At 33.5% G+C, this 9,729-nt stretch overlaps 1 long non-coding RNA gene across 1 annotated transcript; it reads right to left on the bottom strand.

The window, feature by feature from the left end:
- Positions 1–2,133: 2,133 nt before the first annotated feature.
- On the bottom strand, positions 2,134–9,099 carry LOC131949415 (uncharacterized). Its single transcript, XR_009388160.1, has 3 exons — positions 8,880–9,099; positions 7,040–7,101; positions 2,134–2,267 (listed from the first exon to the last, which is right to left on the bottom strand). It is a non-coding gene; the product is annotated as an uncharacterized LOC131949415 (long non-coding RNA).
- Positions 9,100–9,729: the final 630 nt, after the last annotated feature.

Genomic DNA, 9,729 nt, shown 5'->3' with positions numbered 1-9,729 from the left:
AAAAATCATGTCTATTGGGCTTGTAAGTTGTTAAAGTAGCTTACCAAGTTCTCGCTCCGGTAGTTGCCAGCTAGCGTTTTTTTGTTTTTTCAAACCAAATGTGAATATTTTTTATTAATTTCTTTTTAAGTTATGAAATCTACTTTCGTTTTTGGAATAAAAACAAACTCCGCCAATAAGTTGTTTTAAGTAAATTAAGTTTAAAATAACACACACACAAATATATTATATTTTATATAGATCTAGATAGATCTAGAATACAACCTGTATAATAATAATACATCTATATAAAATATGATATTTATAGGCCTAAAAGATTTCAATCGTAAATCTGAAATCAAGCCTAATTTAATTAATAAATATATATAGCCTAGATCTAGAGTCTAGATTTCTAGATCTAGAATTCTATATCTAGATCTATGACTTAAAAAAAAAAGCCCTCTTGAAAATTCCGACTTAGTAACATACGACATACAGGATTTATTTTTAATTTATAGACTCAAGAGTAGTCTAGAGATCTAGATTCTAGATCTAGATTCTTTTATTTTACAGTGTAGTTGAGTGGAATTAATTACTAAATTACTAAAAATTAGGCCTAATAAATAGGCTATTTACTTTAAGACAGGTAGACTAGAATATGTTCAATATCAATTTATATATATAATCTAGATTATTGTAGATCTAGTGAAGTTTAGTGTAGTCTTGTTGTAGAACTTAAGAACTAAATCTAGAGTGTAGGCCACTGTAGTAATTTAGATATAGAATCTAGTACTGTGTGACGTCATTTTAGGGGGTGGGGGTCTGGCTTTTTGTGACGATGTGTAGGGGGAGGGGAGGAGGTAAAAATCGTCAAAAAATGCGTGACGTCATTTATGGATGACCCCCGTGGAGAAGATCCACACAGAAACAGTTGAAGGAAAGGGGCCTAACATTCAAACAGGTAGAGGTACCAACATGATTTTAGAGATTATATAGATATACATATATATAGGGGGAGGGGTAGAGAGAGAGAGGGTTCATCTGTAAATTGCATCACACATTTTATGATGATTTTTACCTCCCCCTCATAAAGGAGGGCAGTAAAAAGAAGAATGTATGATAGCTGGGTAATCCTAATGTAATGTTGTTAATTTATATAATCAGATTATTGTGGTAAATAAAAGTCAACATATCTAGCCTAACAAAATGCCATGAATTTAAAATATATATTATGACTTAGAGAAAGTTTGGTGAAATGGAAATATCTGCAAATTTGATTTATTGATGATGTGTAACTTGTTTATATTATTCATTTGGAGCTGATATTAATAAAAAGTTAATGAAATTATAGAGTTTTATCCAATTGATGTTTCTAAAGCCTTGCATGAACTTAATTTAAATATATTTAGCTGCCCAGGCAAAGAACCCAATGAATTTTCCAGAATTGGCTTGTCGTTTTGACCGATGGTAACAAAGAGAATCACCCAGGATCTTTGCTGATAAGAAAATCTGAAGACGTACCTTATTCTTCTATACCTAAATGTTATTTGTCTAATGAAAATATTTATTCAGTGACAATTGCTAAAGATATTTTACCATTATTTCAAACATCATCTTCTGAAATGTTGTTTTCTATCTCTAAACCTTCCACAATTTCTTCAAGTTTCAAGAGATATTTTAACATCATTGCCTACTTCCCACAGTTCTTATGTTCAAAATTTGCAATGTTCTGAGAAACAAAGTAATAATAAATTTGAACCCAGTGTTTTAGTTTCAGCTCCATTAAAATTTAATAAACCAATCAATTTCAAAATTAAATGTTTCTTATCCCATATGAAAGTAGTCTGTTTTATTTAAGAAAAATCACCTTTAAAAAAATTTAATGTTTGGATGTCAATAAATTGTTGACATGGACTGGTTTGTGGGTAAGCTTTTATACTTAGTGTACAATAAAGATTCAGTTTTGATGTCAATATAGTTGCTTCTGAAAGAATTAAACTATAAACAATAGCATTTATATTAATATCTCAATGGCAGTTCAAAATACTTTCATCATTGTTTTCAAATAACAAAACAGAACTACAGTTTTAAAATTGGAAAAAAAAATGAAAAGAATTTCATAAATGGATGGTTTTTTAATTACTTAAAACAGAAGATGCATCAATACAGCATTACAATGTATATGATTAATATTTCCTTTCATGGACAATCATCATTTAAATTCTTCATTAAAAGTTAAATTCAGCTTCCTTGTGTCTAAAAATCCACATCCATGCTGTTCCATTTACCTAGAAATTAAATAAATAATATTTTTAACAACTTTCTGTAATATGAAAAAATTAATCATTGATTAAAACAGACAGCCAATATAGCAGTTGAATTAAAATTCACCTGTTTCTGTGACATTTTCATGTAAAATTAGAGTCAGGGTCCATAGCCAAATCCCAAAAGAAAATTCAAGGCTTTTTCAAGGTTTTCAAGGTGATTTTGGGGGGAATTTCAAGGTATAAACTACCACTAATGGGCATTACAATGAGGGTGATGTATGTTTTTTGCACACACAATTTTTTAAATAATTTTGGTGTTATTACAAAATTATCTAAGTCAGAAGATTGTCTGAGAGTCCAGCATAATCCCTTTTGCAATCAGTATCTTTGGTGTCAAATGACACTCCTCCAACTTCTATTTTCAGAAAAACCTCTTTCAACACTGGCTTGACCATGTGACAGAAGCAATAGATCTCTAACAATTTTCCAAATGTTCACATAAGAAATTTTGCTACCAAGCTGTTCTATGAAAAAAATGTCCAGCCTATCATGTTCTCAATTAGATTTAGATAGACAACCATTTAGAGTACATGTATCTATGAATGTTGAAAATTGAAACAGAACTTGGTCACACTCAGCTGATTTCAGTTTCCATTTGTTGACTAGGATGTGAAGAATTCCCTTCATTTTTTTGGTGAACTGGCTCTATTTTTAAACATTTGCATTAGGCTAAGTCTCTCACTAATGACTAAAGTAATGGAGATTTCAACAAAAAATTTGATGAAAATCCTATCAAAGTTGTCTTACAATCAGATTTGAAATTGAGAATTTGAAACTCACTTGCTTTTTTTACTTTTTCTAGAGACTTTATTAGAGAGTCAGCAACAAACCCAACTTCAATTGAATGACTTGTCAATGTCAAGTGATAATCAGAATCAGGTCATTATACATAAAAGGAAGCATTGGTTCGTCTGTCTGATAGTCCTTTAAAAAGGACTCTGCACACATATTCCTTTAAAAAGGACTCTGCACACATATAGAAACAAAAAAAAACCTAGCTATGCTTGTAGAAATTATCCTGCTTAATGTCATAAATGACCTCACGCTTTTTAAAAGATTATTACCTCTCCCCCCCCCCCCCCCCCCTCCGTCACACATCACAAAAAGCCAGGCCCCGCCCTCTAAAATGACGTCACACCTCAGCCTATAACCCCTCCTACCCCCCCCCCCCCCTTGATTGCAGTATTTGCAGTTCAATTTTTCTTAAAATAGGATTTTTTTCCCAAAATCTTGTCTGAACTCTGTCAAAATAGAGTATTTTAATCAATTCCTTTTACAATTTATTAAAACAGTTTTCTAAAATGCTAAAATTCGTTTTCTAACATTGCTTTTTAATAATGCAAAAGTGTGATGTCACACCATCTGACCCCCCCCCCCCCATCCCCTCATCACACACCGTCACACGATTACGGATCCCCCCTCCCCCTACGAGTGTGACGTCATTTATGGACGATCCCAATGTCCCCACCTATGATATACATGATGACGTAAAGAAATATCGTGGAAGTTTTAAGTTAGTTCATATCGCGGAATAACAGAATAAAGTTGTTTTTTTTAAAACAATTTCACAAGTAACTACGCTAGTAATACTCATGTCAGAGATGTAGCCGCCCGAAAAAGTGAAAAGCGGATTTTTTTTTTTACAAGCGAATGGGAGGGGGCAGTGACAGCGGCAATTTTCTCAAACACGGTAATTCGAGGCTTCTTAAACATTTCAAGGACGTTTTACCACAGTAAAAATCAATTAGATCTAGACCCTGCTAGATGGTGTAACTAAATTATAGCAGACCTACATATTTTGTTCAATGACCTAAAACGATGCAGATCTAGTTTTTGTTTTCGCTTTAATCTAGCAGTAAGCCCAATATTAAAGATAACCACGTTAAAATTAGATAAACAGCGTTTGTAGACCTGCCTTGACCGTGAGACACTACTGTGCTCGCGCATGGTCTCGTGTCGTAGGTCTTACGGTCAGCGCGACCTTGAAGTGAGAGGCGGTAAAAAGTGTCCGTAAAGTTGAGTGAAAACAGCACAGTCATAGTCCTTCAAATTATTTTTCTTTTCTTTTGATAAATACAAATTTTTTTTTACGTCGGCGCAAAATCTTTCCTTTTTTACTTTCTCGTATATACGAAGTATAGAGAAAGTATTGTAATCGTGCACAAAAATCACTTGAAATTTTAACAATTTTCACCGTATTACACCTCAGTCCTTCATCACATCCGAAGTATAGAGGACTTATTTTAATCGGGCAAAAATTATCAATCCAGATGTATCAAAATTAAGAGGTTTTATGCGTAATCCAGTCTGAAAAACTGGGCTTTGCAATTCTGTCCGTATGTCTGTGTGTCTGTGTGTCCGTGTGTAAACACGATTACTTGAGTACCGTTATAGCTAGGTTGATGAAATTTCATATATAAGTATTTTATCAAAATCGTAGATCCGTATCAACTTTTGAGCGATTTCCGATAACCGGAAGTGGTACTTTTCCTACTTTGAATTTTTCAAAAGCCTATAACTTGAGTACTATTTCAGATAGATAAATGAAATTTCACATGTAAGTAAAAGATCTAATTCTCTACCTTCTGTTAAATTTTGAGTAATTTCCGTTGACCGGAAGTAGTAATTTACGCTACTTCCGATTTCTCAAAAAACTAATGTAAATTTTTAAAGTACTAATAATATTGCGCGCTATTGTGCACTTTTTTATTTGGCGTTCACTAGTTCACTTGGTGTGCAATTATTTTGTCTACGAGATTTTATTCTATTTTTAAAACTTTAAGTATTTAAAATGGATTAAAAATCATGTCAATAGCCCGAGTTCCCATCCCCTGTTGTTTTATATAAGAATATTCGAGAAAGTTTAGGGGAGATCACTCCCGGTTTATTTAAGAAGACAATCGGCGATGCTAATGAGCTGGTAATGTTAGGATTTAGTTTTTTTTTTAATTACACAGCCTAGCGGTAGCCCATTGATGACGTCACGTAATTAATGCGAATTTTACCCCAACCTCTATCGTCACAAATAACCAGACAGCCACGTCAAGAATGACATCAAAAAGTTCTGTCTACAGCCTCACCCATCTGATACAGCCAATGTGTATTTGGTCCATAGCGCACGTGAGATTGACGATTACGTCATTTGCTATTGGTTTTTTTTTTAACGAACGTGATAAATAGGCCTATTGGCATTATGAAATCTTGTTGATTAATAGTTAAAAATCTAGATCTAGATCCACTATAATATACTGCGAGGTCACTGTAAGTTGAGATAGACCTAGAAGACCATCTAAGGTCGCAGTGGCCGAAACGTCTGCTGACGTGGGGTATACAAAGAACCGTGATTGATCTAGGTTCGTAAAAACGTGTTTTCTCGCACATCTAAAATAACAGAACACAATAACTCGATAAATTATGTCTCGCTATTTACCCGTAATTCCGCAGCTACGTTTCGCCCTTTTGTGTTTTACCCACACCGAGAAAATTTTAATTTAAATAAATAGAAACCTACGCTCGCATAGTTCAGGCTATTCTTTTTTTTTAATTTAAACCTAAGGCTTATTTTCTTGAAGAAAAAATATTAGTTCTAGATGTAGGTTTAATCATAATCGAGATAATTTCCATGCGCGACCAGAATTTTAATGATTTAGGAGACATTCAAATTTTTTTTCTTTACGGACATCACCGATCAGGAGACAACAGACCACTCGCGGGGTCAATAAAGTTCACAATATAAATAGAGCCAACGACTGCCGAGATATTGTCGGGAAGGGATTTGGGGGGCGGGGGGCGTCGATTGTTATGATTGAAGATGTTTGAAACCATAGAACCGGATAACACGGAAATTTAACACAGGAAAAAAAAAAAGGTCGACACTAAATCGATTTTGATGTTTACTGTGGGCTTTTGCGTAACATTTGCGGCCTAATTCCGCAACAGGGGTGTCAAAATCGAAAAATTACGGACAAAACCGTACAAGTTGGTAGGCCCTAACAGAAAACAATGAATCTAGATCTAGAAACTCGGTCGTAAACGGAGATATCCGAAAAACGATGCTAAATTTAGCCCTCGGCTATCGTTTACGTCACGATCTAGAATCTAGGTTAGGAAGAGCCTATGCAAAACTGGTCAGGTTGAGGTCAATCAGGTCATACCGCGAGGCTCAGCGAAGGAGAGGGTTGGAAATAGTAGACTCCGAAGTTAATGCAGAACCACGGCAAAAAAAAATAAAGGCAGAAAAAGTTTAGATCCATCAAAATTGAATTTTTTTTTAAATTCGATTTACGCACGGTTTTCAAGGTTTACCTATAAAATTCAAGGGGTTTTGCTCATTTTTGGGGAAATTCAAGGGTTTTTCAAGGCCTTGAGATGTTTTTTGGAATTCAAGGGTTTTTCAAGGATTCAAGGTCCGCTACGGACCCTGTGAGTGTTCAGAGGTATATACCCAGCCACCTTTAATTTCCCTATCTTGAGCCAGATACTCATGAGAGCTGGTACTCATGAGACTTAGGACATCATACCAGGACTAAAGCCAGGGATCTGAACTCTTATCTTTTAGGATATAAATGTGAAAGCTACTGTCTGACAGTCCCACTATCAAGCCATACCTATTAATACTTACAGTAAATAATCTTAGTAGCAACATATTCTTTAAGAATTAGAACACTGAATCGGTTTCAAACTTGGGCTTAAGCTGAAAAATGGCTTATTATAAAAAAAAAAATTCAGCTCACCTTTAGTTCAAGATCAGCACCAATAGCCACAGTAAAGTGTGAGAAAATTGCTTGCCAAGTACCTAGAGAATTTAAATATAATAAATTATTAAGTTTATCCATATATTATATTAAAATAATTATTTAACTAATATGTGATATTAATATATATATATATATATATATATATATATATATATATATATATATAAGGTTTAATTTATTGTAAAGGTTCAGTTTTCTATCAACTTAGCTTACTTAGCTTCTGTCTTAAAAACTAAAATATCTGGTTTATAGTTAACCATATCTTAACTATTAAAAAACTATTAGTTTCATTTTCATTACTTGTAACTAAAAATTGTAGTCAATAGATCTAAAACTTAATTCTATTAACAGCTAACTGTAACCGTACTGACTCTGACCAATTTATTAATTTTTGTACCATGTAATTCATTAATAATTAGGCTTATACTAAAAGGCCGAAAGTTATCAATTGTAGATTTTATAGTCCCTGGTCTAGACTAACAAGACTAGCCTACAAGTCTAATAGTACTTATACACATGATCTAGTTTCTAAGTTTACTACTAGGCAACTTGCTAGAAGACTAGTACTTAACCAAACTTTAACTTGCTAAAAATAAAAGGGCCTAATACAATAGTAGATGGCCTAGTAATACTTTTTTTTACTGTGCTACTTACACTGCTTTTGGTACTATTACTATGGCTAACTAACTACTAACTAAACTCTATTGTAGCTTGATGGAGATCTATCATCTTGCTCTTCTAGTAGTCTACACTACTTACTACTTAGAAAAGTAGTAGCACTACTGTAACAATTTCAAACTAAATTTAATCTATATATTACCTAGATCTACTAATTGCAACACTGTAGTAGTCTGATAAGTCTGTAAGCCCTAAAAGCCCTAAATGTATCTAGATTTTAGTCTAATTTAGTTTAAGTCTAGTTATTAGTACCTACACTCTACAATAGTCTACAGTACTCTACACTACACTCTACTACTACTCTACTCACTCTACTGGCTACTGATCTAGCTAGTAAATAGCTAGAGTAGATCTAGCCTAGCTAGATTCTAGATCTAAAAAAAAATCGATTTAAAATTAAAAACAGGTTAGCCTTACTAGATCTAGCTCATCTAGCTCTTACTAAACTTAACTAGGGTAGGTTTTACCTAAACTAGATCTAGATCTATCTAGATCTACTAGATTCTCTAGATCTAGATTTTAGATCTAGGGCCTACCATACTACCATCATCTGCAACTAGATTCTAGATTTAGATCTACTGATCTAGATCTACTATCTCTATCTACTATCTAGCCATCAATCTACAAGCTACTTATATACTATTATATAGGCCTACTTCTAAAATATTAAACAGTAAATAAACAGTAATCACTGAGTAATCAGTACTAGAGTCTAGTTCAGTAATCTAGCTAGATCTAGATCTAGGTCTATATTAACATTAACATTGTTGTCAAAGTTCTAGATATCTAGATCTAGATTCGATTAAGTAAGTTGTAGGCTGAGTGAGACTGATCATCCTGTTTACCGTCATCCTTTTCTTAATATTTTTAATATTTTATCTAGATCACTAAAATACTAGATTCTAGATCTAGAATCTAGATCTAGATCTAATAGATTCTAATTCATGAACTTATACTCTTAGAACTAGATTAAAGCAATGTAGATCTTAGTTGGTAGATTCTTGAATCTAGTCTAGATCTAGATCTAGGTCTGGGAATCTTGAGTCTCGTAGCAAAGACTGAGTAGAGTCAGACCAGACGTAATGTCCCCTAGCCTTGGACAAACTATCAACAAAAGAAATAAAATCAATATACTTACCGCCACAAAACTTTTATATTAAAAAATGCATACACATGTGTTTGTTCCCATCCATATGAACAAAACAGCGTTGAAAGTTTTTACAATTGTTGCATTTCTGGAACGTTTGATGATTTTAAAATCTTGAAGCGGGACCTACTAACAAATAGCCGCCATGTTTTTTGTTATCAATGGGAAACCCCGTTCACGACAATTGATTTAGTTCGAAAACTTTTATCTCTCCCTGGCTAACCAGACACGAATTAACGCGAGAAAGAACGATAAACTTACAAGTTCTATAGCACGAGTTCCCATCCCCTGTTATTTTATATAAGAATATTCGAGAAAGTTTAGGGGAGATCACTCCCGGTTTATTATTTTCCTTCTTTAGTCTAGAGCGTTCTAGTCGGAAAGAAAACCAGACAAAGTAGTAAAGTTATTGTATAGAACCTCATGGTTCATGTCAGACGAGAATTTTATTGTCGTGTAATGTTCAGTGTTAGATAGTAACTGTCACCTTGTTTTACAAGTAACCACATTCTACACAACAATTTAGTATGGCGATCTTTACAATACCAGGAAATTCCCACAAGTATGGAGACCTCAATCGCAGCTACACTAAAAGACTCTTAAAATGTGTACTATTTCATGTTTCTGTTACTTTTTGACCGCATTATAAGAGTGAGGCAAATCGATTGTTTTCCCTGAACTAAATGTGGACCTCTACATTCTAAAGTATTTTAATAAATAACACTTTGTGTATTGGTCTCTAGACAACGTTGTCTTATAATGCAAAAATTGTCAAAATTCTGTCATTTTTTTGTTTCTACAGGAAATTCAATGTTAGGTTGACCAGTTCAATGTTATGGTA

The sequence above is a fragment of the Physella acuta genome, unplaced genomic scaffold, assembly GCF_028476545.2.
Source record: "Physella acuta isolate Inbredline_101_S28 unplaced genomic scaffold, ASM2847654v3 ptg000694l, whole genome shotgun sequence".
NCBI lineage: Eukaryota > Metazoa > Mollusca > Gastropoda > Physidae > Physella > Physella acuta.
This window is presented reverse-complemented; position numbering and strand designations above follow the sequence as displayed.